The sequence below is a fragment of the Aedes albopictus genome, chromosome 3 (assembly GCF_035046485.1).
Source record: "Aedes albopictus strain Foshan chromosome 3, AalbF5, whole genome shotgun sequence".
NCBI lineage: Eukaryota > Metazoa > Arthropoda > Insecta > Diptera > Culicidae > Aedes > Aedes albopictus.
Genome location: NC_085138.1, coordinates 835,540 through 860,984, shown reverse-complemented (window position 1 = coordinate 860,984; position 25,445 = coordinate 835,540). Strand labels below are relative to the sequence as shown.

At 38.8% G+C, this 25,445-nt stretch overlaps 1 protein-coding gene across 2 annotated transcripts in view; it reads left to right on the top strand.

Annotated features, from left to right (window-relative positions):
- LOC109398252 (putative sodium-coupled neutral amino acid transporter 10) overlaps nucleotides 1-25,445 on the top strand; it is a 629,771-nt gene that overhangs the window by 441,235 nt on the left and 163,091 nt on the right. The window lies entirely within an intron of this gene.

The window sequence follows — 25,445 nt, the reverse complement described above, 5'->3', positions numbered from 1 at the left end:
CTGCGAATTTTCCTCATAATTTAAACGTAAATGTGCAAGCAATTGATCAGGGCTGTTGAGTATTCTTAAGGGATAACTCCAGAAACATCTAAAAATATTAGCAACAGTTTACATATTTCACATATTGTAAAAATGTTGAACATTGCCATAAATTCCAAGAATACTACCAGAACAATATACCTTAAAGTAAATCATTTTATTTCACATTCCGACATTCTGTCTGTTGATTCAGTTTGATTATCATTGTAATGTAACGCCACATAAATGAAAAATGGAAAGGCAGTAATAAATTGTAAAATGTAAAATCAATGTAAAAACAAACGGCTCAGTTATGCCCATGTGGCGCCCGAGCCTTCCAAATAAACGAATAAGTAAAAAAAAATGAAAAATGAATGACATAAATTCAGCCACAATATTTGGTTTAATTAGTTGGACTTTCATCTAAACTTGATTTAAGTAGAAATAAACTATACCTGACAGATAGCGTAGAATTGGATGGAAAAAAGGAAACATTGACAAAAAAGAAGATTTCAAAGGGAAAAGATTAGTTTTAGTATTGCCATTTTCTATTTTCGGGAAATCCCGGGAATTTCTGAAAAATATCCCGGGATTCGGGATTTTTCAGATCCCGGGATATCCCGGGATTTTTGTCCCGGGAAATCCCGGACAAGACCCTCTAGTTAGAAGTGAGCACCCATGAAAACAAAAAGAACGGAATCAATCGGTGCCGTAATCGCTTGTTTTCGAATAGGATGAATATGGGAGCGTGAGATTAATGATGGAACACATACCCTATATTAATGTTGAAATTGTGTTGAAATAATTAGTTTTGATGTTTCGTATTATATTGATGGAACAAATTTGGTTAATTAATGGTTTCTTTCTATCAACACAACAGATTATAACATTTGACGATTAATGATACTTTTGAAGATTGTGGTATTTCCTTTAAATTGGAAAACTTCTTCGTATTTTGGACACTACGTACCCATTGGAACTTTGTGTGCCCCTCTTCAAATTAGTATTCTTTAGGCACTTTCATAGTTTTTAATAGAAATACACTTTGCCGAACCAGTGGTGAAAATTTTCTGTCGCACTCTTAAAGCGGTATATCATTTCAAAATCAAACTCTATTGTATAGAACAAAAAGTCTGCTTTTTCGAGCAAATTTTCCAGTCCAGTAGCATACTTTCAACGCATTCATTGAACGCTGACTTGGATGCCCGAAAAATTGCAAACCTGCCACACAGCAAACCGATTTGACTACATGCTGGCTGGCTGGCTGGTACAATAAACGAGAACGAGAAACTTAGCATGCCGTCGGCGGCGAGTCCAAGCAGTCCGAGAATTCAATTAAAGCGGTTTTCAAACAACAACAACTGAAGAATGGGAATTGGGGATTCGAATGTAGGTCGCGCAGCGCAGCATGGTGAACGAACGGACGAGGAACATTTTGTAATTAAATTGTTGGACTGTTTGCTTTGGAAATTTTGCACTGCGTGGCCTTGATGGAAGGTCATTAAATTACTGGAAGCAAGGAAGGATATTCAAATGCTTTCAACTTTACACAAAAGATACAGAATGCAGTTTCTCTAATTCCAGCTTCGTTCGGCTTTAAACGAACTACCAACATGTAAAGGCTTCGGATCACAAGTAAACGAAAAATTCGAGACACATGTTTGCATCACCGGACCAGAGCACAAATAATGCTGTAAAAGGAATGAAAAGAAACGAAAAAAAACACATCCTCAAAGAACGTGCCGGCGCAAACAATCAGGACGTGTGCCACACCGCGAAGATTTATTCCCTTGCTGGCAATGATCTACAAACAATGGGCGTGAAAAAAAATAAGTTTCACGAGCAAGAAATATGTCTCTAGCTGTGCGAGAAGGATTGCTCGGTGAGAAACCGAGTATCATGTTACGCATTTTTTGAGGAGTGGATCAGGTTCATGCCGGGTAATTCTAGCCCTCTTCCCATCTCGTTGGATTACGTTAATTGCTTGCGACAGGTTCATTGTGGCACTGGTTTTTTTAAACACAGTAGGCGTGGGTATATTGGAATACATAATCATTAAAATATTATTCGTTGCATGAACAAAACATGTGTGCATACTACTAAGGAAATGTTATCGAGGCATTTTATTTGATTGCTCGCTTTTTATTTCTTCTTTTTACCAAGTAGGTTTATGTTAGGACCTTATTGTAGAAAACGATAAAACGATTTAACATGCCGTTTCGCACAAGCAATTGCAATGGTACAAATCAAACTTTTGTGTCACAACATTTTGATCCTGTTATATTATTAAGTACAGGCAACATGCCTTACCTGAAAACACTAGCACTTGCCCAAAAAATGAACATTATTTTATATCACTGTTTCTTCAAAAACTCGACCCCTATTAGAAATTAGCTGTTGCAAAATGTGAACGCTCAGAGTCACGCTGCACGAATTAATAATTCCCGCGAGAAATTACCATACAGGAAAACGGCAAAGGAAGTGAAACAAAAGGTGTTACGTGAGTGCCTTCATTTTCTCCGTAAGCCTTAAACTTTTTTGAACTAACTGGCAGGGATGGCATTCCGCACTGGAAATGTGCACAGTGCAGCTCATTTTCATATTAAAACCACGCACTTGCACTCACACTGAGGAGCATGCCATCCCTGCTAACTAGTACTATTGACGAGCAAATGCTGGAATTACACTTTGTTCATTGCTATATTCTCAGTGAAAGTTGTGGCTGTGGGTATATATTTCTTCTTTTTGCTTCTCACCGGGCTATAGTGAGAAGCACGTCATAGTTTCGTTGGAAAATATTTTTTATCTGTATTAACGAGATTTTTAGCCCTAGGCTAGTTCATCTCGGAGTTGTATAATAGTTGAACAAACAAGTCTTAAAAAAATTTCAGCTTATAAAACTGCTATTCAGCTATCTCTGTTTCTTGGGGCGACTTTAAATCGCGTTTCCTTGAGCCAGGCATGTAAGTTCTACAGCGTCAACAGATCATTACTTTGCCACATTTGTTAAATTTTCAATTTTATTTATTAGGCCATATCTGCCCAGCGTCGTATTTTGGGACAGTGCTTTTGAGGTAAATAGTTCAGAATTACACAATATGTCAGCATGTTGTCTTCGAAGAAGTTGTTCGAAACATCTAAGTACATGGTGTACGAAAAATTTTGGAATTTGATCATTAGATGGCGCAGATGGCGCAAATGTTGCTGCAAAGATTTCATACAGCCACGGTTTACGAGTGTTCATGTCTTCGACGGACTTATTTATAAAGATATAAGTATCTCCTCTATTCAAATGATTTTTAGTTAGAAATTTTCTCACTAGATGGGTGCAGTAGTACACCCACACCCCACAAAGAATCCTTTAGGGATTCGTCCCACGATTTCTCCTAGAATTCTTTCAGATATTCCACTGAAGATTCTTTAAAGAATCGTGTACTCTACTAATGATTCCTCCAGAATTCTTTCAAGAATACCTTCCCGCAAGTATTTCTCCCGGGATATTTTACGGAATCCTCCCAGGGATTCCACCCGACATTCCTCCATTGATTTCTAACGCGATTCCTTTAGGGATTTTTCCTAGGACTCCTTCCGGCATTTTTTTCAGGAATTCCTTCCATGATTCATTTGAGTATTCCTCCTGGATATTTTCAGGTACTCCTTCAGAGATTTCTTCCGGGGTTCCTTTCTTGATTTCTTATATGATTTTTTTTAGATTTCTCCTGGGATTTCTTCAGAAAAATTTTCTAAGTTTTGCCAAAGATCCATCCAGGGATTCCTTCCGGGAATCCTCCCAGGATTTTTCGTGGTTCCCTTGGAGATTTGTTTCGGAATTCCATCTCAGACTCCTCATTGATTTCTCCTGGATTTTTTCTGGCATTCTTTCAGGTATCACAATCAAAATATATTTAGAGATCCTACTAGGATTTCTCCTGAATCGACTCTAGGCTTTACTTCTTGGATTTAATCATCGTTAACTAGTATATCTCTTTATTGTTGATATTTCTCGGAGAACGAATAAAACAATCTCGTTGTTTGCGTGACATTTCGGCCTAATCACATTTTGGCCATCTTTAGACGCCTAAAAGTTTATTACAAAAAACACGAAATTAAAACATTAACATTACACAATTGGATAGGAGGTAGCATCAGCTGCGGCGATCAAATTGTGAGTTGTGGGTTGGAAAAAATGTAAAATGAAAAATTGTGTAATGTTAATGTTTTAATTTCGTGTTTTTTGTAATAAACTTTTAGGCGTCTGAAGATGGCCGAAATGTGATTAGGCCGAAACGTCAAGCAAAAAAACGAGATTGTTTTATTCGTTCACCGAGAAATATCAACAATAAAGAGATATACGACTCTAGGCTCTCCTTTTGGAATTTATCCCATTATTCCTCTTGGGATTCCTCCCCAGGTTCTTACAGTTATTATTCCATCATGAATTCTTTGAGCGATTTCTCCCGTCCCTGAAAAATCGTAGGAGAAATCTGTAAAGGAGTTTTATTTTACGTTCTTTCTTCTGCGATACCTTTCAAGATTTATTTAGGGATTCTTTCTTCTTAGAGGTTTCTTGATATTTTCATGAATATTTCTTCCAGGGTTCGTTCATTGATTTCTTATGAGATTTCTTTGTTGATTTCTCCCGGGATTACTTAATAAAAATGCTCCTGAGTTTCCATCGAGGATTTCTCCCTGAATTTCTTTAGAATCTACTCTCGAGTTTCCTTCTCGGATTTCTCCTTGCATTTCCCCCGAGATGTCTTCAGGGTTCGTTTCGAAGTCCCTTCAGAGGTTTCTCCTCCAAATTCTACATTGTTTTTTTTTTTTTGGGATCCATCTAGAGAATTCTTAAATGGTTTTTGCAGGGATTTCTCCTGGGATTCCTTCAGGCGTTCGTCCAAGTTTCTTTTGGAAATCACTCCCAGGATTCCTTCGGGGATTCCTCTAGGATATTTTTTATCTATATTAACGAGACTTTTAGTCCTAGGCTTGTTCATCTTGGGACCCACGCTTTACTTCCCTTCCGATGGAAGAACTCGCATTTTGTGAATTTGTCGGGAGTGTGATTCGATACCAGGTTCTCTCCAACCATCCAACCAGATCCGCTACAACTCTAGGATATTCAAAATGATTCATTTAGAGATTCTTTCAGCTTCAGGGAAAACTTCAATTTTTTTATGGTATTCCTTCATAACATCCTCTAATTATTTCTCCAGAGATTCCTTCATGGATTCTTTCCGGCAATAACTTAATAATTCCGCCAAAGGGATTTCTCTCGCGAGCTTGATTATTCACAAATTTCTTGTTAGGATCTCGCTCAGAATCCTTCCAGAAATGTGCCCAAGGTTCTTTCAAAGAATCCTAAGATTTTTTTAAATTTTCTCCAAGGGTGCTCCAAAGATTCTTTCATGGAGAGCTTCTGGGATTCTTTCCTAAGTTTCTTCTAAAATTTCTACAGAATGCTCTCAGAGACTCCTCTTGAAATTCCTTCAGGAATTATTTCAGAAATCATTCATAGATTGCTCCCGGGATTCCTTCCGGGGTTCTTTCCGGAAATCTTCTTGAAATTCCTCTCGGGATTTCTTCTGTAATTCTTGCTAGGATTTCTCCGGGGTTTTTTCCCTCGAATATATTTACTAGATTCCAGCGAGGACTACGAACCCAAACTCTCTCAGCATCGTCTTATTGAATTAAACAGTATAATAGCTGTACAAAACAAAAGACATTTTAGAGATATGTATACATTTTTGTAGTGAGCCGTGATGTAATATGATAGTTTATTTTCTATTTTTACGATATCTATACTCATCCATCATCTCTTTCACTCTTTTGGAGTTGTCTTGTATCGATATGTATCAGAATATGATGATAGTATGAAAGTTGTACTGATAAATATAAAACTTGACGAAATTATCAGATGTTCAGGACCTATATTGAAGAAACTCTACGTGGGATCAACGGACATTGCTGCTCATTGCTGCGCATAAATCAACGTATGTGTTTTCTAAAAAAGTTGGATTAACATCTGCAGTAATTTGGACAGTGTGTCAACAAGAATGGGAATTGTACATATTTTAGAACTATTTTGGAATAATTAATGATTTAAACCCTGTCTAATTATGTATAGTTACTATTTTTAGCTTGAGAAACTACTGTCATAGCCATAGACTTTAAAAACTGAGCTCCAGAACACTTAGGATTACCTGGAATATCCCAAAATTTTCTAAGAATGCTTTGGGACCTTTAACTATCAACCCTCGAGCAATCGCGCTGTTGTATTCAGTACAACACGTTGAAATAATCTCGCTTTTCGTGTTCAGCATTAGCGTGGTGCTGACGATGGTGGACAACCGCGCGATTTACGGAAGGTTAAGTGAACATGATTTACTGCCTGTACTTCGACACTTATGCGACAACTGTGAGATGGGGTCTTAACAACGAACCGGCTTAAACCAGTGTTGCAAAACTTCATCTCATTCATTAACAACATTAACATTAACCAACAAATATTTTTAAACATTTTTCCTTCTATTCATGTTCAAAACGATTTCATTCAATCAGAGCACCTATCAAATGAGAAGCGAATCCTTGGCAATTGAATACATTGTCACTCGAATGAGTAGCTGGGCACGAAACACGAGAAAACCCTGCAAAATTCCGCCAGACTGAAAAAATATCGAATGTCGGGTAAAAGTTGGGTCAATTTTTATCGAATGTTGAGCCACTGTTGGACCAACATCGACCAAGTATTGGGTCCATGTTGGGTTTGGTGGCCAAAATAAAAATAGGTGAATGATAGGTTGATGTCGGGTTTGACGTCATCAATGATGGTAAAAGCTTTAAACCTTTGAACAATAGCTTGGCAGTTTGTGTAACTTGATGAAATTTTGAATGACAGGCAAAAATCTTAAAATGTTGTTTTAAAATAATTCGTTGAGTTCATTTTTTAATATAAAATCAAGAAGGAAATTATTGTGTTAAAATTTATAAAACATGGTTTTCATTTACGCGGATTTTTGAATTAACGCGGTTTTTTTTAAGCGGAGCCAAGTTCGCAGGGGTTGAAGGTATTAAAGTGAAGGAGTTTCATTTTGATTATTGTAATGTAGTGTTCTTTAGTGAAACATATCACCTTTTTAACACTTTAATGCGCCTCCAACGGTTCATCACGAACCGGCTGCTGCAGATGGAGTATGGCTGATCATATGCATCAGACATGCTCGATAAACACGGAGGAACCGCCAGGGCTCAGTAGAGTCTATTCCCAAGCAATAGTTCCAAGTCGGTTGGATTTGAGAAGGTTTTGATGATCGTTACAAATCCTAATAAAAGTATTATAGGATTTGTGACAGGTTTTGGAACCTTTAACAGCCAGCTGACTTCAAAATGTTGTTTGAGCTCTATTTCCCACGTTTCTCGGTTGATTTTGATTAGTAATTTATTAATGTCATAGTCGCTTTTTCGATTTTTTACAATGTAGGTTGGTCATATTTTCTTTAAATAATGCAATTAAAATCAACCGACGAATTATTAGTGGGAAGGAGATTTGCAGCATTTAATTGTGCTGATAGATTCGAAGCTAACGTGCGAACATTTAAACGCATTGTTGACATCAATGCGTTCGACGTGACATTTTGGACAAAAGATGACTGCTTTTGATTAACTGAACAACGTTACTTTTGTATGACTAGGTTGACATTTCTAGGCCACGCATAAAAAATGACATGGTTTATCGAGGTAGGACCGATAGGACAGAACGAATTTGAATATTTTTCATAGTATTTGTAGGGGGATGAATACATAATAGTTGACAAGCAATTTTTGTTTTATTACGATTAACTGACCAACTTGGCGTATTTTTGTTTATTTCTTAGATGGTGTTATGACACCAACAGAAAAATATCAGGAGTTCAGTTACATGTTTCTGTGGGTTTTTCACCGATGAAAATTTAAGGACACAAGAGATGAACACAGAGAAGTAGAAATCAAGAAAACAATTTGACACAGAATCGACTATATTTTAACATACGGGTTCGACTGATTCGATGAATCTATCTAGAAGTATCTAGAAGACAATTGACGCTAAGATTGGAAAAAAAGCTTGCAGTTGGGACTAGACTAAAATAGTGGCCGATAGGAAACAATGCGCTAAACAGCATTATTATTCATTTTTTAATATTTACCCGTAGGCTTTTCGCCGGTTGACAGTACAGTATTTAGCTGTGTACGAAAATACGGATTAGTTGGTGTACAGATGACAGGGTTCTCACGGGAAGTGCTTCAAGCGAGGCTTACATAACAACTGACAATAAAGAAACCTATTTTCCTTGACATTCTACGCAATGGACATCCGACCGAACACGCGTGTTTTCGTTAATCTCCTAGGCATTATTAAGACACACGTTAAGCACATACGTCATGCATGACGAAACAACTAGCAGGACACAGTTCCAGACGTCTCTTTTTAATAACTACATTCAGCATATTTCCAATAAAACTACACTTCAATAAAGCAAAGACTAAAGCTGCTATGATAGAACCAGAATGACTTAATTGACTATTACCTTGGAGATCTACTTCAAATAACTGACAAATTGACAAGAACCTAACTAAATACATGGACCATACTACAAAAAATTATTGACAAAAAGAAAAAAAGGGGAAACTTTTATTAAAACTATTTTTGTTCAACGCAGGCCAAAACAGTGTCGACTTGGGCCACACACGCCTACGTACTTCTGTGTGTTGAATCAAAAATAGAGGCTCCTAGAAGCAAATGTAGGGAAAGGGTGCGGTGTAGAACATAAGCACAGTGTTGCTACCGCCGTAATCACTTTGAAAAAAAAAAAACGCGGTTTTTTTTACGCGGATTTTTTAATTAACGCGGTTTATTTTTCCGAATATGTAGTGTTTACTTCTATCGAGCATGAACATTTATTACATTTTTGTAGTAAGAACTGCCAAATCAATATTTTCCCCGTAATGCTAAAGTTTCTCACTGGAAGCTTGTGGTTCAATGAAAACGTTAAAGATTTCTCCGGAGGGTTATTCGAAAATCAAGTTAAACCAAGAAGCAATCTGGATAACGAGGCATAATAGATCTAGCTGATGTTTCTGTCAAGTCTGCGATTTCGACAAGATGCTGCAAATGCCATATGGACGTGGATGATTTCGGAAGTTGCAATCCATCAAAAAATTCCTCTCTAATTATTTTTCGAAAAAAAATTGTCAGTATTTCTTTCTGAAACTATAAATATCTCTTGAAATGCCTTACAGGATTTCTCACAAGGTTCTTTCCGTATTTTTCCCTGGAGATTCTTCCTTATTTGGAGATTCAAACCGGCATCAAGGTTCGAACAATTCTTACCGAAATTCTTACTTGAAAATATTCCAGAATTCTTGATTTGCGATTCTTTTTCGGGTTTTAAAGGAAATATTACTGAATATCTTTCCAGAATTTCTCTCCAACGTTTTCCCGGAATTGCTTCCAGAGTCACTCGTGGAATTCCTCTTGCATTTTTCCCAAAAAAATTTGCGTGGGATTTCTTCTGGGATTTATGCCAAGGTCTCGAAACAAAATTGTCTCATGAAATATCTCAGGTGTTGTCACGGAATTTCCCCTTGCCAGGAGATCTTCCCGAAAATTCTTCCAGATTTTTTACAGGAGTTATTCCTGGGATTTCTACTAGAGGTCCATCAAAGAATACCTAGGGATTTTTTCAAGAGTTTTCTGCAGGATCTCCTCCCGGCGGTTTTTCTAAAGCTTCTACTGTTATTCTCTACAAGATTTTTTTGTGAGTTTTCCTCTAGGGTTTCTCCGTGGCTTTCTGTAGGAGTTTCAGTCGGGATATTCTCGCGGGATTTCCCTCAAAGTTTCACTCGAAATTACTCTCGAAGTTTCTTCCAGGACTTCTCTTGTTAGAAGATTCCTTCCGATGCTGATTCCTGGATATCTGAATAGTTTTTTATCTGAATTTATCCTGGTCTTTTTCGTAAGATTGTTGTTCCGGATTGCCTTTTGGGACTTCTATTGCGGGTATTTTTCATGGAGTTGTCGTGATTTCTCTAAGAGCATTTCACAGGATTCCTTGTAGTGATCCTCCTGAGATTATTTTTCACAGATTTTTTCTGGATTACTCCATAGATCTTCTGAAGATCTTGTAAATTTTTCTGACATTCTAGGTGCCCCTTTGAGATTTCTTTAAAAGTTGCTCCCGAAGTTCTTTCAGGAGTTTTCTTGGAATGTCTGTTAGGAAAACTTAGGAAGCTCCTGGTAAAAATCGGATTCCTTCCGGTGAAATCTTGAGAGAAACTCCACAAAGTCCTATCGGTGAAATGTCGAGAGGAATTAAAAAAAAGTCCAAAACTGGGACACTCAAAAAACTCTTTGGAAGAAAGACCTGGAAAAACTTCTGCTGGAATCTTGCTAAAATTCCCAGATAAAGTGTTGAACAGCTATCTCTGAAAACCACTTAGAGAAATTCGTGAGAAAACTTTGGATGAATTATGAAAGGATCGCCGAGAGGAATTCAGCAAGAATCTCTGGAAGCATATCAGTAAACTCTGGAAGAATCCCCGGCAAGTACTCCTGTAGAATCCTCGTGAAAAACTCCTGCAGAAATCCTAGAAGCAGCTTTAATTGAAATCTCTAGAACAATTCTCAAAAATCCCGGAAGAACACCGAAAAAATATCGGAAGGAACTATTTATGGGACCAAGTACATAAAAGGCAAAACTTAGTATGAAAACATGGGAGAACTTTTTTTTATATATCTGTATTAACGAGATTTTTAGCCCTAGGCTAGTTCATCTCGGGACCCACGCTTTACTTCCCTTCCGAAGGAAAAACTCACATTTAGCGAGTTTGTCGGGAGTGGGATTCGATCCCAGGTCCTCGGCGTGATAGTCAAGTATTCTAACCATCGCACCAGGTCCGCTCCACACATGGGAGAACTGAAAAAAGCCTGAAAAAATAAGACTCTGGCAATCCTCCAGATAAAAAATGATCAATTTAAGAAAGAATCCTGAGAGGAACTGTGAAAAGAGGAGTTAAAGCAGAAATTCAAGGAGAGAACTCCCCAAAGGAATTTCGGAACGAATTCTTGATAGAATTTACACTTACATACAAATCACTGGAAGGATTCTAAAGCCTTGAAAGAGTTCTCGAGAAGCATTCTTCGAAATTGTCAGATAATCGGGTTTTAATCCAAATTGTTGATATGTTGTAATTTCCAGTATCCGTTTTTATCGAAATCTCACTTTACGAACTACTCCACCACCAAAGAGAACAGATATCTAAATCCAGTTTCAAAACTGTGTAAGGAAGTTAACGATAATATGGTCAATGAAATTACTGCTTCGACGATATCCGAAGTTAATTGAAAGTCGGCTTGGTGTCAACTAGGTACCCTGAAGTCCCTGACTATGACACGCAAAGTTTTTGCTTTCTGATTCGAACGTCCTAAATAAGAAAGACTGTTGCGCGGTCGGAAATGTTGTTGCTTGCTGTTTTCGCCGTGATGAGCGATTGTCAGTAATCAACAGGTCTACGGTTGTGGAGCTGATATCGGAAATCTTAGTAGGAGATGTTTAGAAGATAGTCAGATTGAAGACAAGGTTTCCTACAGGATGAGCATATTGTAGTCGCCAACCAGAAAAAGATGATTGAAACAGAATTATTGCATGTCGACAAGCAGCTTATTCTCATATTTTTGTATAAACCGCTGATCACTTCCGTGGGGATTGTAGACAGTAGCAATATGGCAATGTTATTAATTCTAGTCTGGATGATGAGGAATTCAAATGTCCTATCCGGATCGAAAAAAGACTTCAGCTTTGATTCCTTTACGAACATAAACACCAAATCCACCACAACCCTTTAGAACTGGTTCAGGATTGGAAGAAGCAAACGTCAAATTAAAATCTACTGTCATAACCTGAAAGGCATGTTAAAATGTTTCGATACACATGATTTATGCTTGTCCAAAATACTACGAGGTATGCACTTCAAACGGAATCGCTCTAGTAATTTTCGTTCAGTGCATTACTTTTCCGTGACCGGAATGGTCAAGAAATTTAACACAGCAAGCCCCATTCGATTTGACGTTTCGTTTTAGCTCCGTACTAGGATCCGGAATAAAGTGACGTTTGCTTATTTTTTGAGCGATTCCTTGCCTGAATTTTCCACGCATCAAGAAAGGCCAAGAAATTTCTTGCGATCTGCGTACTACCCATAACATAATATTTCTCAATAAGCGCAGTTTTGAGTTCGCAAGCTATCGCTCAAGAAACTTCTTGAGTGATTCCTGGCAGAAACTTTCTTCGGTGAACTGTCATTTCTTCGCTACTGCGTACTGCGATCTAAGAAAAACCGGTTTCTTGAGCGATTAACGCAAGGTATTTCCCATGCATCAAGATAGGCTGAGAAATTCCTTCTGAACTGCAAACAGTCCTGTGGTAGTTTCGTGTACCACCTAGTAGGCCTTGCCATTGATGAAAATTATTATTACTTGATCTGTCAAGCTGGAGAGTACCACAGTGGCGACGAGGAAGAACCCTTTTAATAAGCAAAAGCAGATTGTGGCCGAGTGAAATCTACTACGACCCATTTTGTAACGTAATGGACGGATACGAGAAGGAAAAGGATCAGCGGAAATTAGATAGCATTCTTGTCAATTGGACATTTCGAGAACGAGGACAAACAAAGGAAGGACAAGGAAAGAAAGGAAGTTTTAACGCTGAATGAAACTGGGATAGCCGGAACTTGAGGTAATTATAGTCTGTTTTCCGACGGATAGCATCTGATCGGATCAGACATGAGGGAAGTCGGAAAATCTCGCCTCGAAAGAGGGAGATGCCGAAACGGCGGATGAAAATCCGGTCGTAGACGGCAATAATGTCTCGCCTCAGAGAAGGGGGACGCCAAAGCGGCAGATGAAAATCTGGCCGGTGCTGGCAATAATGTCTCGCCTCAGAGAAGGGGGACGCCAAAGCGGCAGATGACAATCTGGCCGGTGCTGGCAATAATGTCTCGCCTTAGAGAAGGGAGACGCCAAAGCGGCAGATGAAAATCTGGCCGGTGCTGGCAATAATGTCTCGCCTCAGAGAAGGGGGACGCCAAAGCGGCAGATGACAATCTGGCCGGTGCTGGCAATAATGTCTCGCCTTAGAGAAGGGAGACGCCAAAGCGGCGGATGAAATTCCGGCCGGGGCTGGCAATAATATCTCGCTTCAAAAAAGGGAGATGCCAAAGCGGCTGATAACAAACCAAGACAGACCTGAAGATATACTCAAAAAGAGGGATCCAGGTTGCAAATAAGATTCGATTCAAAAGAAGAGATACAATAACACAGAACGGTCCAATGTTCACATGTATGATTTAACAAAAGGCATGCTTCCAAATTTTTAAAAAATAAATGAACTGTTTGTTCCTACTGACAAAACTAAAAAAAAACAATGTAAATAAAATTAATTCGCGCTGTATCACTAAAAATAATTTTGAAAGTATTTTTGTGAATATGTCTACTTGAGATAACACAAAATTCTATTTGAGACTTTATTGATTCTAATACAAGTGCAAAATTAATGATTTAATATTTTACTTATTTGAAGTAGAAAAAAAAATGCAATTTTCTTTAAACAAAAGGAGATGTGGTAGTTTCGTGTACCACCTAGTAGGCCTTGCCATTGATGAAAATTATTATTACTTGATCTGTCAAGCTGGAGAGTACCACAAGTCCTATACAAAGCGAAACATGTCTACTTTGAATCGATGTTAAACGTACTGAATAATGCTTTTTTTTTTAATTATTATTATGTATATTTCACTATTTTTTTTATTCTACACTGAATACAAAAATGCCCGTCCCAATGACAATTACCGACAGCATGGATCCGACTTGTTGCTTGCTCACTCTTAGAGCTATGTCTCAAGATCACAAGTTGAATGCTGATGCTAATATAAAATTTTGTCTAGTAGCTTTGACAACTGATTCAATACAAAATTTGTCTGAGCCATCATTTCACATAGACAACTGCATTACCTAAGCCGAATCAAACCGAGGTTGGCATACTTCGATGTGTGTTTTCCCGAAGTTAACCTTGCTTGGTCAAATCTTTGTTATGTATATTGGCACATTAGCTGCCCATGTAAATAAATATTTTTGGAACCATAAACTTTTTGTAATCCTAATTTTTTGTTTGTCCAAAAAAATAATTTGACTTTGTTTTATGGTGCATTCTGTTTAGAAACAGGTAAAATTTTCCACCTTATTTAACATTGTTTGCACAGTTTGCTTCTGATTCCGAGTTTGTTTGTGCGCCAATATGTGCGTTGTTGTCCGCCGGCGCCCAGTCTCGGTATGCAGCCCGAACAGCAAGTAACCTAACGATATGCTTTCCTATGCTAATCATGGCGCATACCCTTCAGGATCCAATTAACCCACATGGTTGCCCCCAACTGGTCTGATTAGCCCAGAACAAAAGCGCAGGAACAGCATCTTCCCTTCCCGGCGCGGCGTGGTGGGAGATAAGCGATCTCGATTTTCTGTTCTTCTTCACGTAGTGCTTTCTCAGCAAATGACCGTGACCGAAAATAAAACGGAACTCCAAACGAGAATGAGGGCAATTTTCATTCCATTGGTTGGAGCAAAAACGATGGCCGTGTAAAAGGATTAAATTGACCATCAAGCACCAGAGAACAATTGCGAGGAAAACGGTTCCTTTCTCATCGTCTCCAGACGATTCGACTGAACTGATAAGGGACGAAACGAAAAAAAACGCATCTTAGTAAGCTGCCGAAAGGTTGAAACCGAGAAATAAAAAAGTATCACAGCAAGCGTTGCTTTCTTTGCGACTTGCTCGACTGAACGACCGGCGATTATCTTTTATTTCACCGGGCGGCTCCATCGCATTTGCGGAATTACAGTCGATAAAGAAGAAAGGTGCGCGCGACGACGACATGGCACAGGTATGCTATAGCATTGCAGGTACAGGGAAATTTGTTTTCCCGCTCTGGAAAAACGTGCTTCATTGTTATTTATGATTCCGGCGGGGCACCCGATCTTCCCGGGTCTGAATTAGGGGGGCTATGAATAACCATAAAGTTGGCATTTTTGTGGCTGTAGTCGTCGTCATCGGCATCGTCATGCGTTGCGTTGGATGTCGTCGACATACGCCGGGTGCTTGACATTGGAGATTCGAAGAAACATCTTAAGTTGCAAATAATTATGATCGACTGGGGTGTTCTCAATTCAAGGTGAGGGGTGTAATTCATGATTGCGGTTTTATTGCGCAACGAAGGTTTCACATCCGTTGATAGATGTTGAGTTATATTTAAATTTTACTAAACTAGATGTTTTGTCGCTTGACATCAAATTCTCTAAACGTAATAATGTCCATTGCAGAAGGCGTAGGTGCATCACAAATGTTAGATCATAATGTAAACAGTTTGGGACACACAGTAGTACGCAATGTACGCGTTGCGTCAATGTTTATATGCAAAAGTTTATTTTTTTAATTTGTTTTTAAACTTATTTTCCGGTGCTTTGCAAATACATCCCTCTGCATTTATTTTAATTTGCAAAACAGAACCTGTTGTTGGATTCTTTTCGTACCGTAAAACGGGGTATCATTGATCAGCGGGGTAACATTGATCGGCTTGACTGACCTCATGCAATGTCCAAACAAGCATTTTACATTGAATCAGTTTCTGCTATCGAATGGTATATCGTAATTTGCTATCCTTTAGCTATTAATTGACATGCACTTGTTAAAAATTGAATTTCATAAACATTAAGAAATTCATTGAAGAAGCCCTGAAAGATTTTTCGAAGCAATCGATGGAGGAATTGCTAGAATAATCTCCAGATTGCTTTGAAAATGAAATTTCTTGCGGGATTTCTGTCTATGTCTATCTATGTCTGATGAGAAAAAAAATCCTTGTCGTTTTCTCATCGGCGTGTGAAATTTTGTTCGGTGACGTGGAAAAATATGAACAGCGGCGCGCCGGGTCAACTTGACTGGCGGCGACGGCGTGAAAAAGTCGTCGGCGAACAAGTACTGGGGTATCAGTCATCAATTGCAATTGAAAGATTCGATAATCTGAAATATTTTGAGTGACATTTAGTTTTTCATATGAGCGTGAATCACTTTTTCATGTTGGGGTAACTTTGATAATGCCCTGAAAAACACATTAGGGGTACTCACTAAACAGATTAAATTGCTGCGTAAGCCATGATTTTCTGCTTATTTGAAATGTTTCATGATTTTGCGAATGAAATAATTAAAGATTGCCTTGGTGATCGCGACGTTTAATCAGTTTAATCAGTTTACGCTGTTAAGTGAATCCCCCTATTAAATCTTAAAAAATAATCACAGATTGAAATCTTAGGAGTATGAACATGATGAGAGAAGCCTTGTGGAATAAATTAGATGGAATTTTTATATCAAAACATTGATTTTTACTAAACTCTACGAATAAAAATGTGTTTGTGGAGTACTGAGTGAAAAACACAGTGAATTTGGGTATCAAAAATCATTAACTTTGTAAAAATATATGTTCAACGGTACATCAACATATGCTTACATGCTATCCATGGTGAGTTTTCTTTTTTTGGGTTGTTTTTAATGTTTTATTAACAAATTTTGAACAACACTGATTTATCTACATGATATTACAAGGGCATTGCATACTTTTGGGCGTTTATCAATGTACGAAGATTTATGTCACAATTTACAAAACTGCTTCCATTTCGTAAAAACACACTTCGTTAAGAGATTCAAGGCCAGATTTGTAATCTACTATGATGATTCTGACGAGAATAAGAGTCCATTCATTGAAAAAATAGTTGTAACGAAGTCGTATAGCAGATTGTTTGAAGGGGTTGACAAATGACAAAAATATAAGCAATTTTAATTTTTTGTCCGAAAAGTTGTATATAAACTAGGTTTTAATGAAAATACGTCTAAGATGAACTTTCATATGTATAGAATTGATCTACGTTTGCATTTTTCTCAACTGGTTGAAGGAATCATAGTTATAAGATACACTAGACTATACAATGCCTGTCGCACTATCAAAGTTATCCACCCGCATTATCAAAGATACCCCGTTTTACGGTAACTTAGTTCGCGAGTACAGATCTCGCGGGTTTCCAGAAATTTCCCTCCTTATTTCTTTATGGCTCTACGTCCGAATTTCCCTCCTTGTTCTTTATGGCTCCACGTACCCGCTGGGACTTGGCCTGCCTCACTTCAACTTAATGTTCTTTGAGCACTTCCACAGTTATTAATTGAAAGGCTTTCATTGCTTGCCATTGCACGAATTTGTATATTGTGAGGCAAGTACAATGATACACTATGCCCAGGGAGTCGAGAAAATTCACCCGATCAGAACGGGAAAAAATTGGGGACCTAAACGGGCTTTAAAGGCGTTTCAGGGGGTTGCTTCAGGGGATTTCGGGAGCCTTTTAGGGGCGTTTTGACAGGTTTCGTTGGCGCTTCAATGAGATTACGGAGTAATGACTGTAACTATGGTATGGTTTCAGGGGCGTTTCAGGGAGTCCCAAGGGATTTCAACGGTACCAGGAGATCTCAGATGCTTTTCAGATAGTCCAAACGGGTTTCAGGGAGTTACATGGAGGTCTAAGGGTGTCTGGGATTTATGTAGCCTCACACGCTATGCACGCTATGGAGTTCTTATGGAAAATGAATTTTCCTACAATTTTTTTTCGCTAGAACCGTTTTTTGGACCTATAGATTCAGAATATAAATATTTTGGAATATTTCATTTTGGGGTTTTTTTCCTCACATTTGTATATGAGTTGGAATTGACCTTTCAATGACTTTTTTCGACATGTGTATGTGAAAATAAAATACAAATGAGAAAAATATAAATAATAATATAAAAAATACCAAGATGTAATATTTTGAACCGCACAGATTCTGGAAGTAGTGGTCCCAACCTACTATCCCAGGAAATAAAATATCAGGTACAGCTGTGTTCATAAAAATATCAGTGAAAGGCGTTTTCCATACACAATGACCAACTTTGGCTTGCTGTAACTATGTTCTCCTATGAGCGATTGAGCTAAAAATTTGACAGCGAACTACAAATATGATGAATATTGTAATAGCAAAATCTGAGAATTTTCAAAGCACGTTGAAAAAAGTTAAACACTATGTGAAATTGATAAAAATAAAAGCAGTGTTTGTTTTGATATTTTTCACCCGGCAAACATTTTTAAATTTTTTTAAATTAAATTTGTTACCCAGGCAGAAACTGTTTGAGTAACGTACGAAAATATTTCTTGCTTCTTCAAGGTGAAGCTACATTTCAATTTATTTACACTGCTATTATTTTGAACGATTTCACAGTGTTTATTTTTTTCCCACGTGCTTTGAAAATTCTCAGATTTTTTTATTACAATATTCACCATATTTGTAGTTCGCTGTCAAATTTTCAGCTCAATCGCTCATAGGAGAACAAAGTTACAGCATGCCAAAGTTGGTCATTTTGTATGGAAAACGGCTTTCACTGATATTTTTATGACCACAGCTGTAAATTCACTTTTCATTACATCCATCTGCCTCTGCACATAGCGTGCCTCAGGGGTAGTTACAGAGGGTCTCAGGGGTGTTGCAGGAAGTTTTAGGTGGTACCAGAAGATAGGGACGTTACAGTGAGGCTCCAGGGTGTCTCAAGAGCGCTTCAGGGGTCTCAGAAGCATTTCAAGAGGCTTCCAGGTGGCCTCAGGGACGTTTCAAGATGTTTTAGAAGGGTACCAGAAGATCTCCAGGGCGTTTCAAGGGAGTCGCATGGAGTTTCAGGGGGTTCCACGAGGTTTCAGGGGCGTTTAACGGGATCTCAGGGTCATCTCAAGGCGTTTCAGGGGCGTTTCTGTAGTTGTACAGGTCTTAGGGGGGGGGGGGTCTATGGGGCCTGAGAGGCACTTTAATCGGTCTCTGAACGTTTTCAGAGGGTCCCAGGGGTTTTCAGTGGATCCGCAGATCATGTACGAAGGCCTGTAGAATCGACCGAAACGTCCGAACAATCTGGTAACATAAAGTTTAGGGTTTTGATCTCATTTTCGGCACAATAGGTAAACAAAATTGTGTTGCCCGTAACGTGGGTAGATCACCTCACAATGGTGCGTCACGGCGTAAGATCTACCACATCAAGTTTCAATTTTGCTATTTTCCTGTCTGAAGTGGGAGCATGAATTGAAACATGATGTGTTTTTGTGATGTTTCTGTTTTTAAATGTTTTGACTTTTACTGCGAACGATTTATGTTTTTATTTGTTTATTTATTTTTTCCTCTTCAATCTTGTGTTTGTCAAACATTGTTTGGCTATCTCAATAGTTCGGCCCCTTCAATATCTTCAGTATTGATATGCAGTGAGATGTGTATGTTATTTATATGTTTGTTTTTGAAAACTAATATACTTTCTTTCATGAATATCAAAGTAAGTTCATTTAAGAGATCTGTAAACCATCCATCCAATTTCAACTGCGCTCTAGATTTTTGCGCTCTAGATCGTCGAATAGAGCTCCTCATAACAATTCCACTCTACTAACACAAATTCCTTTTCCTTAACGTCTATGGAGATAGTTTGGGTACCCTTTATCTTCAAGTAGACGTTAAACTAACATTCCTACCCTTTCCTAGCGATTGTAGGGACGTGGCCAGGTATACAATGTGAAGCTTGTTTCGTCCAACTCTAACACGTTGAAAAAGTCGTTAATCCCAAACGTTATTTTAGCAACACTACGTGTTAGATATTTCAAAACATATGAAGCTGAGCATTGTATAGCCACTCACGATGTGTACAATCGCCTCTGCTATGCTATGCTGCTATAAGAACTTAATAAGTTCTGACCTGGTCGTAGAAGGATTTTTTATCACAGACGCCCAAATTGTAAAAGATGTGTAGAATATTTAATGTCTACCTCTGATAAGTATGATGTCGTACGACACGTGCAAACTTGATCGTTTATATCCGAGATCTCAGGTTTATGTTTGCTGCTTAAATAAAAAATGAGTTAGGAAAAAATGCACCAGTAAACAGATTTCTTGTTGGAATGAGTCAATTTAGCAAAGAACTCACCTAAACTCTGAAATTGTCATGCGTTGAATATTCATCGCAGATCAATTCATATCCCATGTCTGAGTTAATATTCATAAAATCGTCCATAAATACCCATACCCTACCCAAGCTGCAGGAAAGGATCACAAGAAATAATGAACCTCGCACGTTCACGTATTTAACGCGATTTTTATATTATCATACCTACACTCTTCCATCTTTTACACCGTCGCTCAGAACGGGCCCTATTCAAAAATATTGAATTACCATGAAATTATGCTTCGTGCATTTCGGTTATCCGCCACCGCAAACCTCCAACCGTCATCATCGCAGCATCCTGTCCCTAATGGTTGGTTGGTGCGACGTAGTCAGCTCATAAAAACGGGAGCATTAAAACAAGAACCACTGCCTTCTCAATCCTTCCCTCTTTCAGCTCTCGACGTAGGCAGAGGTATAAATGCTCACATTAATGCGAACGAAGAGGGCATCTCCAGACCAGCAGCACCATGGCAGGAGGAAACATGAGACGTGACATTGCCGTGGCACATATGAAAATGGATCACCCCCTGGGGATTGCCACAGCTCGCCACTTTTTATTTTAAGCATGCTGGTCGCGTGTTTCGCACTTCTACACAGTTCCATCGACGGCGGCGGCGCGCTTTTTTTCCTTCCTCGTCGGATGGTACATTCAAATTCATTACAAACTTCCAACGAGCGTCGCTAATGGCAAAACTTTAGATTTCCCCAAGCTCTGCTCTACTGCTGCAGCAAGCCTCAACGCTCTAATTTGTTCTTCTTTAGGATTACATCCGCCGTCTCTGGGTTGAATTTTTGGATTGGTCGCTGGAATTTAGTGTTTCTGGCCACGTACAGGTAAGTCTTTTTTTAACTTCTACATTACAACACCTCCGCAAAAATTTGCGTTAGAAGTTTTAGAGTGATACTGGCTGCTTTCGATGGGGGAAAGCCACTTAGTGTGATGGTGGAAATTAATTCAAATTAGAATTTCAATGATGTTCAACTCAGTCTAGATAAAAGTACAGTTATAAAGGAAAGCAAAAAAAAACTCAAGTTGAAAACTATCTGCGGAACTGATTAATTCATTTGATCTTCGACTTAAGAACTCGCCCAGACTTTGGCTTTGTCTAAATCTAAATCCTCTTTCCTAATCATCCGGGAATTGCTTAAGTAGTATCTTCGGGAATATTCAGGAGTTTCTCCAGCATATCAAGGAACTTCAAGTTCAAGGAATTCTTTCTGGAATTCCTCCAGGAACCTTTTCAAAAATGCCTTCAGGAATTTCTTCTGAGAAGAAATTTATGGAGGACTCCCAGAAAGAATTTCCTAGAGGAATCCCCGAAGGTATTCCTGGAGGAGTCCCAGATGGAAATCTTGAAGGAATCTCAAAATAAATTCCTTGAGGAATCTCGGAACGAAAGGAATTCCTGAAGGCATTTTTGAAGGACTTTTTGGATTAACTTTTAAGCAATTCCTGGAAGAATATCTAAAGGAATTCTCTGAGGAACTTCTAGAGCAATTCCCGCAGGAACTTCTACAGGTATTCCGGTGGAGTTCCTGGAGGAACTTCTGAAACAATTCCTGTAGGGACTTCTGGAGAAGTCCCCGAATAAATTATCGAAGGAACTCAAAAAAGAATTACTAGAGGAACTCTCAGAGGATTGCCCTCAGGAACTCTCAGAAGAACATTCGGTGGAACTTCTGCACCGATTTCTGAAGGAACACTTGGAGCAATTCCCGGAGGAACTCTTAGAGCAAATCACAGATGAGCGATTTCCACAGGAGTTTCTGAAACGACTCGCGGGCCAGCTCTTGGAACAACTCATGGAGGAACTCTCGGTGGACTCCCGTAGGAACCTCTGGAGAAGTTCCCGAATAAATTCTCAGGGGAACTAAAAAAAATGCTCTCACAAGAATGTCCTAAGCAACTCCCAGAGCATCTTTTGGAGAAACTCCTGCGCTGATTCCCAGAGGAACTCTTGATAGAATTTCCGGAGGGACCACTGGAAGCAATTCTCGGAGGAATTCCTTTAGCGATTCCCGGAAAAAAATCCAGAAACACTACCCAAAAGAGCTCCGAAAGCAATTCCCAGAGGAATTCCTGTAGCGATTCCCGAAGGAGCTCCTGACGCAACTTTTGCAGCATTTCTCGGAGAAACTTCTGGAGCGATTCCCGAAGGAACTTCCGATCAATTCCCGGAGGAACTCCTGAAGGATCTTCCGGGGGAATTCCCGAAGGACCTTCCAGTTGAACTTCTAGGGAAATTCACAGTGGAACTCCTAGAAAAGTTTTCAGTCAAATTCCAAGAGAAATACCCGTTGGAAAATTTAGAGGAATTTGCTACGAAGCTTCTTGGAGCAATTCCCAGAGGATTTCTTGATGGAATTTACAAAAGCAATTCCCGAAAGATCTCCTAGAGCAATTCCAATAGGAATTTCTGAAATGATTCCTGAGTCAGCTCTTGGAAAATTACATGGAGGAACTCCTGGATGGACTCCCGTAGGAACTTTTGGAGAAGTTCCCGAATAAATTCTCGGGGGAACTAAAAACAGAATTGCTGGAGGAACTTTCACAAGAATGTCCTGAACAACTCTCAGAGGAACTCCTTCAGCGATTTCCCGGAGGGACCACTGGAAGCAATTCTCAGAGGAACTCTTTTAGCGATTCCCTGAGAAATTCCTGGAGCACTTCCCGAAAGAGCTCCGAAGGCAATTCCCGGTGAAACTCGTGGAGAAATTCTTGGAGGAACTCCTGGAACAATTCACGGAGGATTTGCTGGAGCAATAAATTCCAGATAAATTCTTAGAGGAATTCCCGGAGGAACTGCTGGACCAACTTCTGCAGAATTTTCCAGACAAACTCTTCGAGCGATTCCCGAAGGAACTTCCGAGCAATTCAAGGAGGAACTCCTGAAGGATTTTCCGGAGGAATTACCGGAGGATCAACTTCTAGAGAAATCCACAGTGGAACTCCTAGAAAAGTTTTCAGTGAAATTCCAAGAGAAATACCCGTTGCAAAATTTGGAGGAATTTGCTACGAAGCCTCTGGACAAATTTCCTGTAAAACATCTGCAAGAATTCCTGGAGGATATTCCTGGAAGAAAACTCCTGGAAAAATTCTCAATAAAGCTACTAGAGAAATTTCTTTTCTTTTCGAGTTGTTTTAATTATTTCCTTTTTTTCGTCGGAATCATTTGTGTTGTCTTGAATCTCATCAACATTACACCGGTCAACACTAAATTTTGTTATGGGATGAGAAAAAAAGAACAGGGGTTTGGGACACTAGAAGTGTCAAAGTGAAAGAATTTTTGAAAAATGTTGGACCGGGCCTTCACAGTTTATGACCGAAGTTTGTATGTAGAACTTGGGGCGTTCAATTGATATGTGCATTAGAACGCGTTGTGCATATTTTAGGCGTTAGACAAACAAACGAAACAAACCTCAATATATGCACGGCATGTTCTAATGCGTATATCAATTGAACGCCCCAAGCTCTCCATGCAAACTTCGGTCATAAACTGTGAAGGCCCGGTCCAATATTTCTCAAAACTTCTTTCACTATGACACTTCTACGGTCCCAAACCCCTGTTCTTTTTTTTTCTCATCTCATAACACCAAATTTGGTAAAACTTTGTCGAGCAGTGTTATCATACACCTGGAACTGATAGATTTCTCCGGAATCCCAAGATTTTCTTCGCAGCCATGGGTTGTCTTTGAGAACCCCCGGTGTCTTCGTGAATTCGATTTTTTTTTCAGTAAACAAATTCTTTCAAAACATCGTTGACGAAACATGTGAAATCTAGAATTCAAAACAACCACCAGTGGAACTGAGCGGAATTTGGTCTATTTTTGGCGTACTAATTTTTTAGGGTATCCTAAAATTGCACAAAGTCAAAAGGCTTGGGGGATCACCATGCAAATGATAGCTAAGGGTATTTGAAACAAACTTTTGTATGGCGGCAACTTTCAGAAAAGACTTTACATAATTCTTAAACACATTCAAGACAAAAACTTGCTGAGTATATGTGATGTTTTACTTTGTATGTGTTTTTGGGTAGTTCTTATGTGACATTAAAAAAAAAATACCTGAAATTTCAAATTTCATTAAAAAGTAAATTGAAAAAGCGCCATGCTGTCTTCAGAAAATTTTAGTAAATTCAAAAAATTAGTATTTAAAAGTTGCCTGCAAAACATTTCGTTATTTTTTTTTTTTCAAGTAGTATGGATCTATATCAAGCTGTAATGAATATAAAAATGGTGGGTATTGCCAATTTTTGTACGGTAAAACATAATTGTATGAAATTTATTAAGAAAAATGGCCATTTTTTTAATCTCCATGCGGCGACCTCTAAACGTCATTTCTGCCGTCATACAAAAGTTTGTTTCCAACGCTCTTAGCTTTCATTTGCAGGGTGAGCTGAGTAACGAAGCTTTTTGCAATGTGCAATTTTGTGACACCCTAATATACACATACATTACATTTTAGACCTGTTATAAATTTTGACCATAAAATAGACAACACATAAAATAGACGCACTTTAAAATTTGGAATGAAAACATAAAGGATTCTCAAACGATATTAGGCACAACTAGATACAAAATCTAAAAGAAAACAAAAACATTATTTTTAGCTGCTTGGATGTTCTTCTCTTGGAAAACTATTTATTCACAATTCTGACAGAAACGCCAGTAAAAAAAAACTCAAATAAAAGGCGTAAAGATGAAAACCAATATGTTTTGTAATGAAACAATCATACATGGGATGCATTGAAAACGAACGTGGAACATAAAAGCAGAATCCATAATACCCCATTCACGCTGGGGAGTACAATATGGCAATCGTACCTATATGCAAAACAGTTGATGACGGTTGTACTTCAATGCCTTCGTTTGGTCCTGATTCAAATGAAAGACCCGCAACAAAAGCTCTCCTCAATTCCAACAAACCGGAAGAAACGCGTCACGTGCCGTCATCATCATCGAGGTAGGCTTTGCACCGCATTCAAATTCGAAACAATCGGCACAGACGGCTGGCGCAACACCACCAATATGAAAGCTGTCAAAGCTGTTGGTTGACTTGACAACACCAGTGTGACAACGGCCGACTTGATTTAACGCACACACACACACCCAGCATTTGGAAGCCAATCTACAAGGGGGGGGGGGGGTGGTATGGGGGTGTCCGACAGTACCAGCTGCTAACTGGAGTAACGCAGGTGGAGAGTTTTCGATTTCCATTTCCTCTCCACATTCCTATATTTGCATTTGTATTTAGGATTCAGTTGCTTACTGAATGGGGTAATATTTTTGTTTCGTTTTTTCTCGAG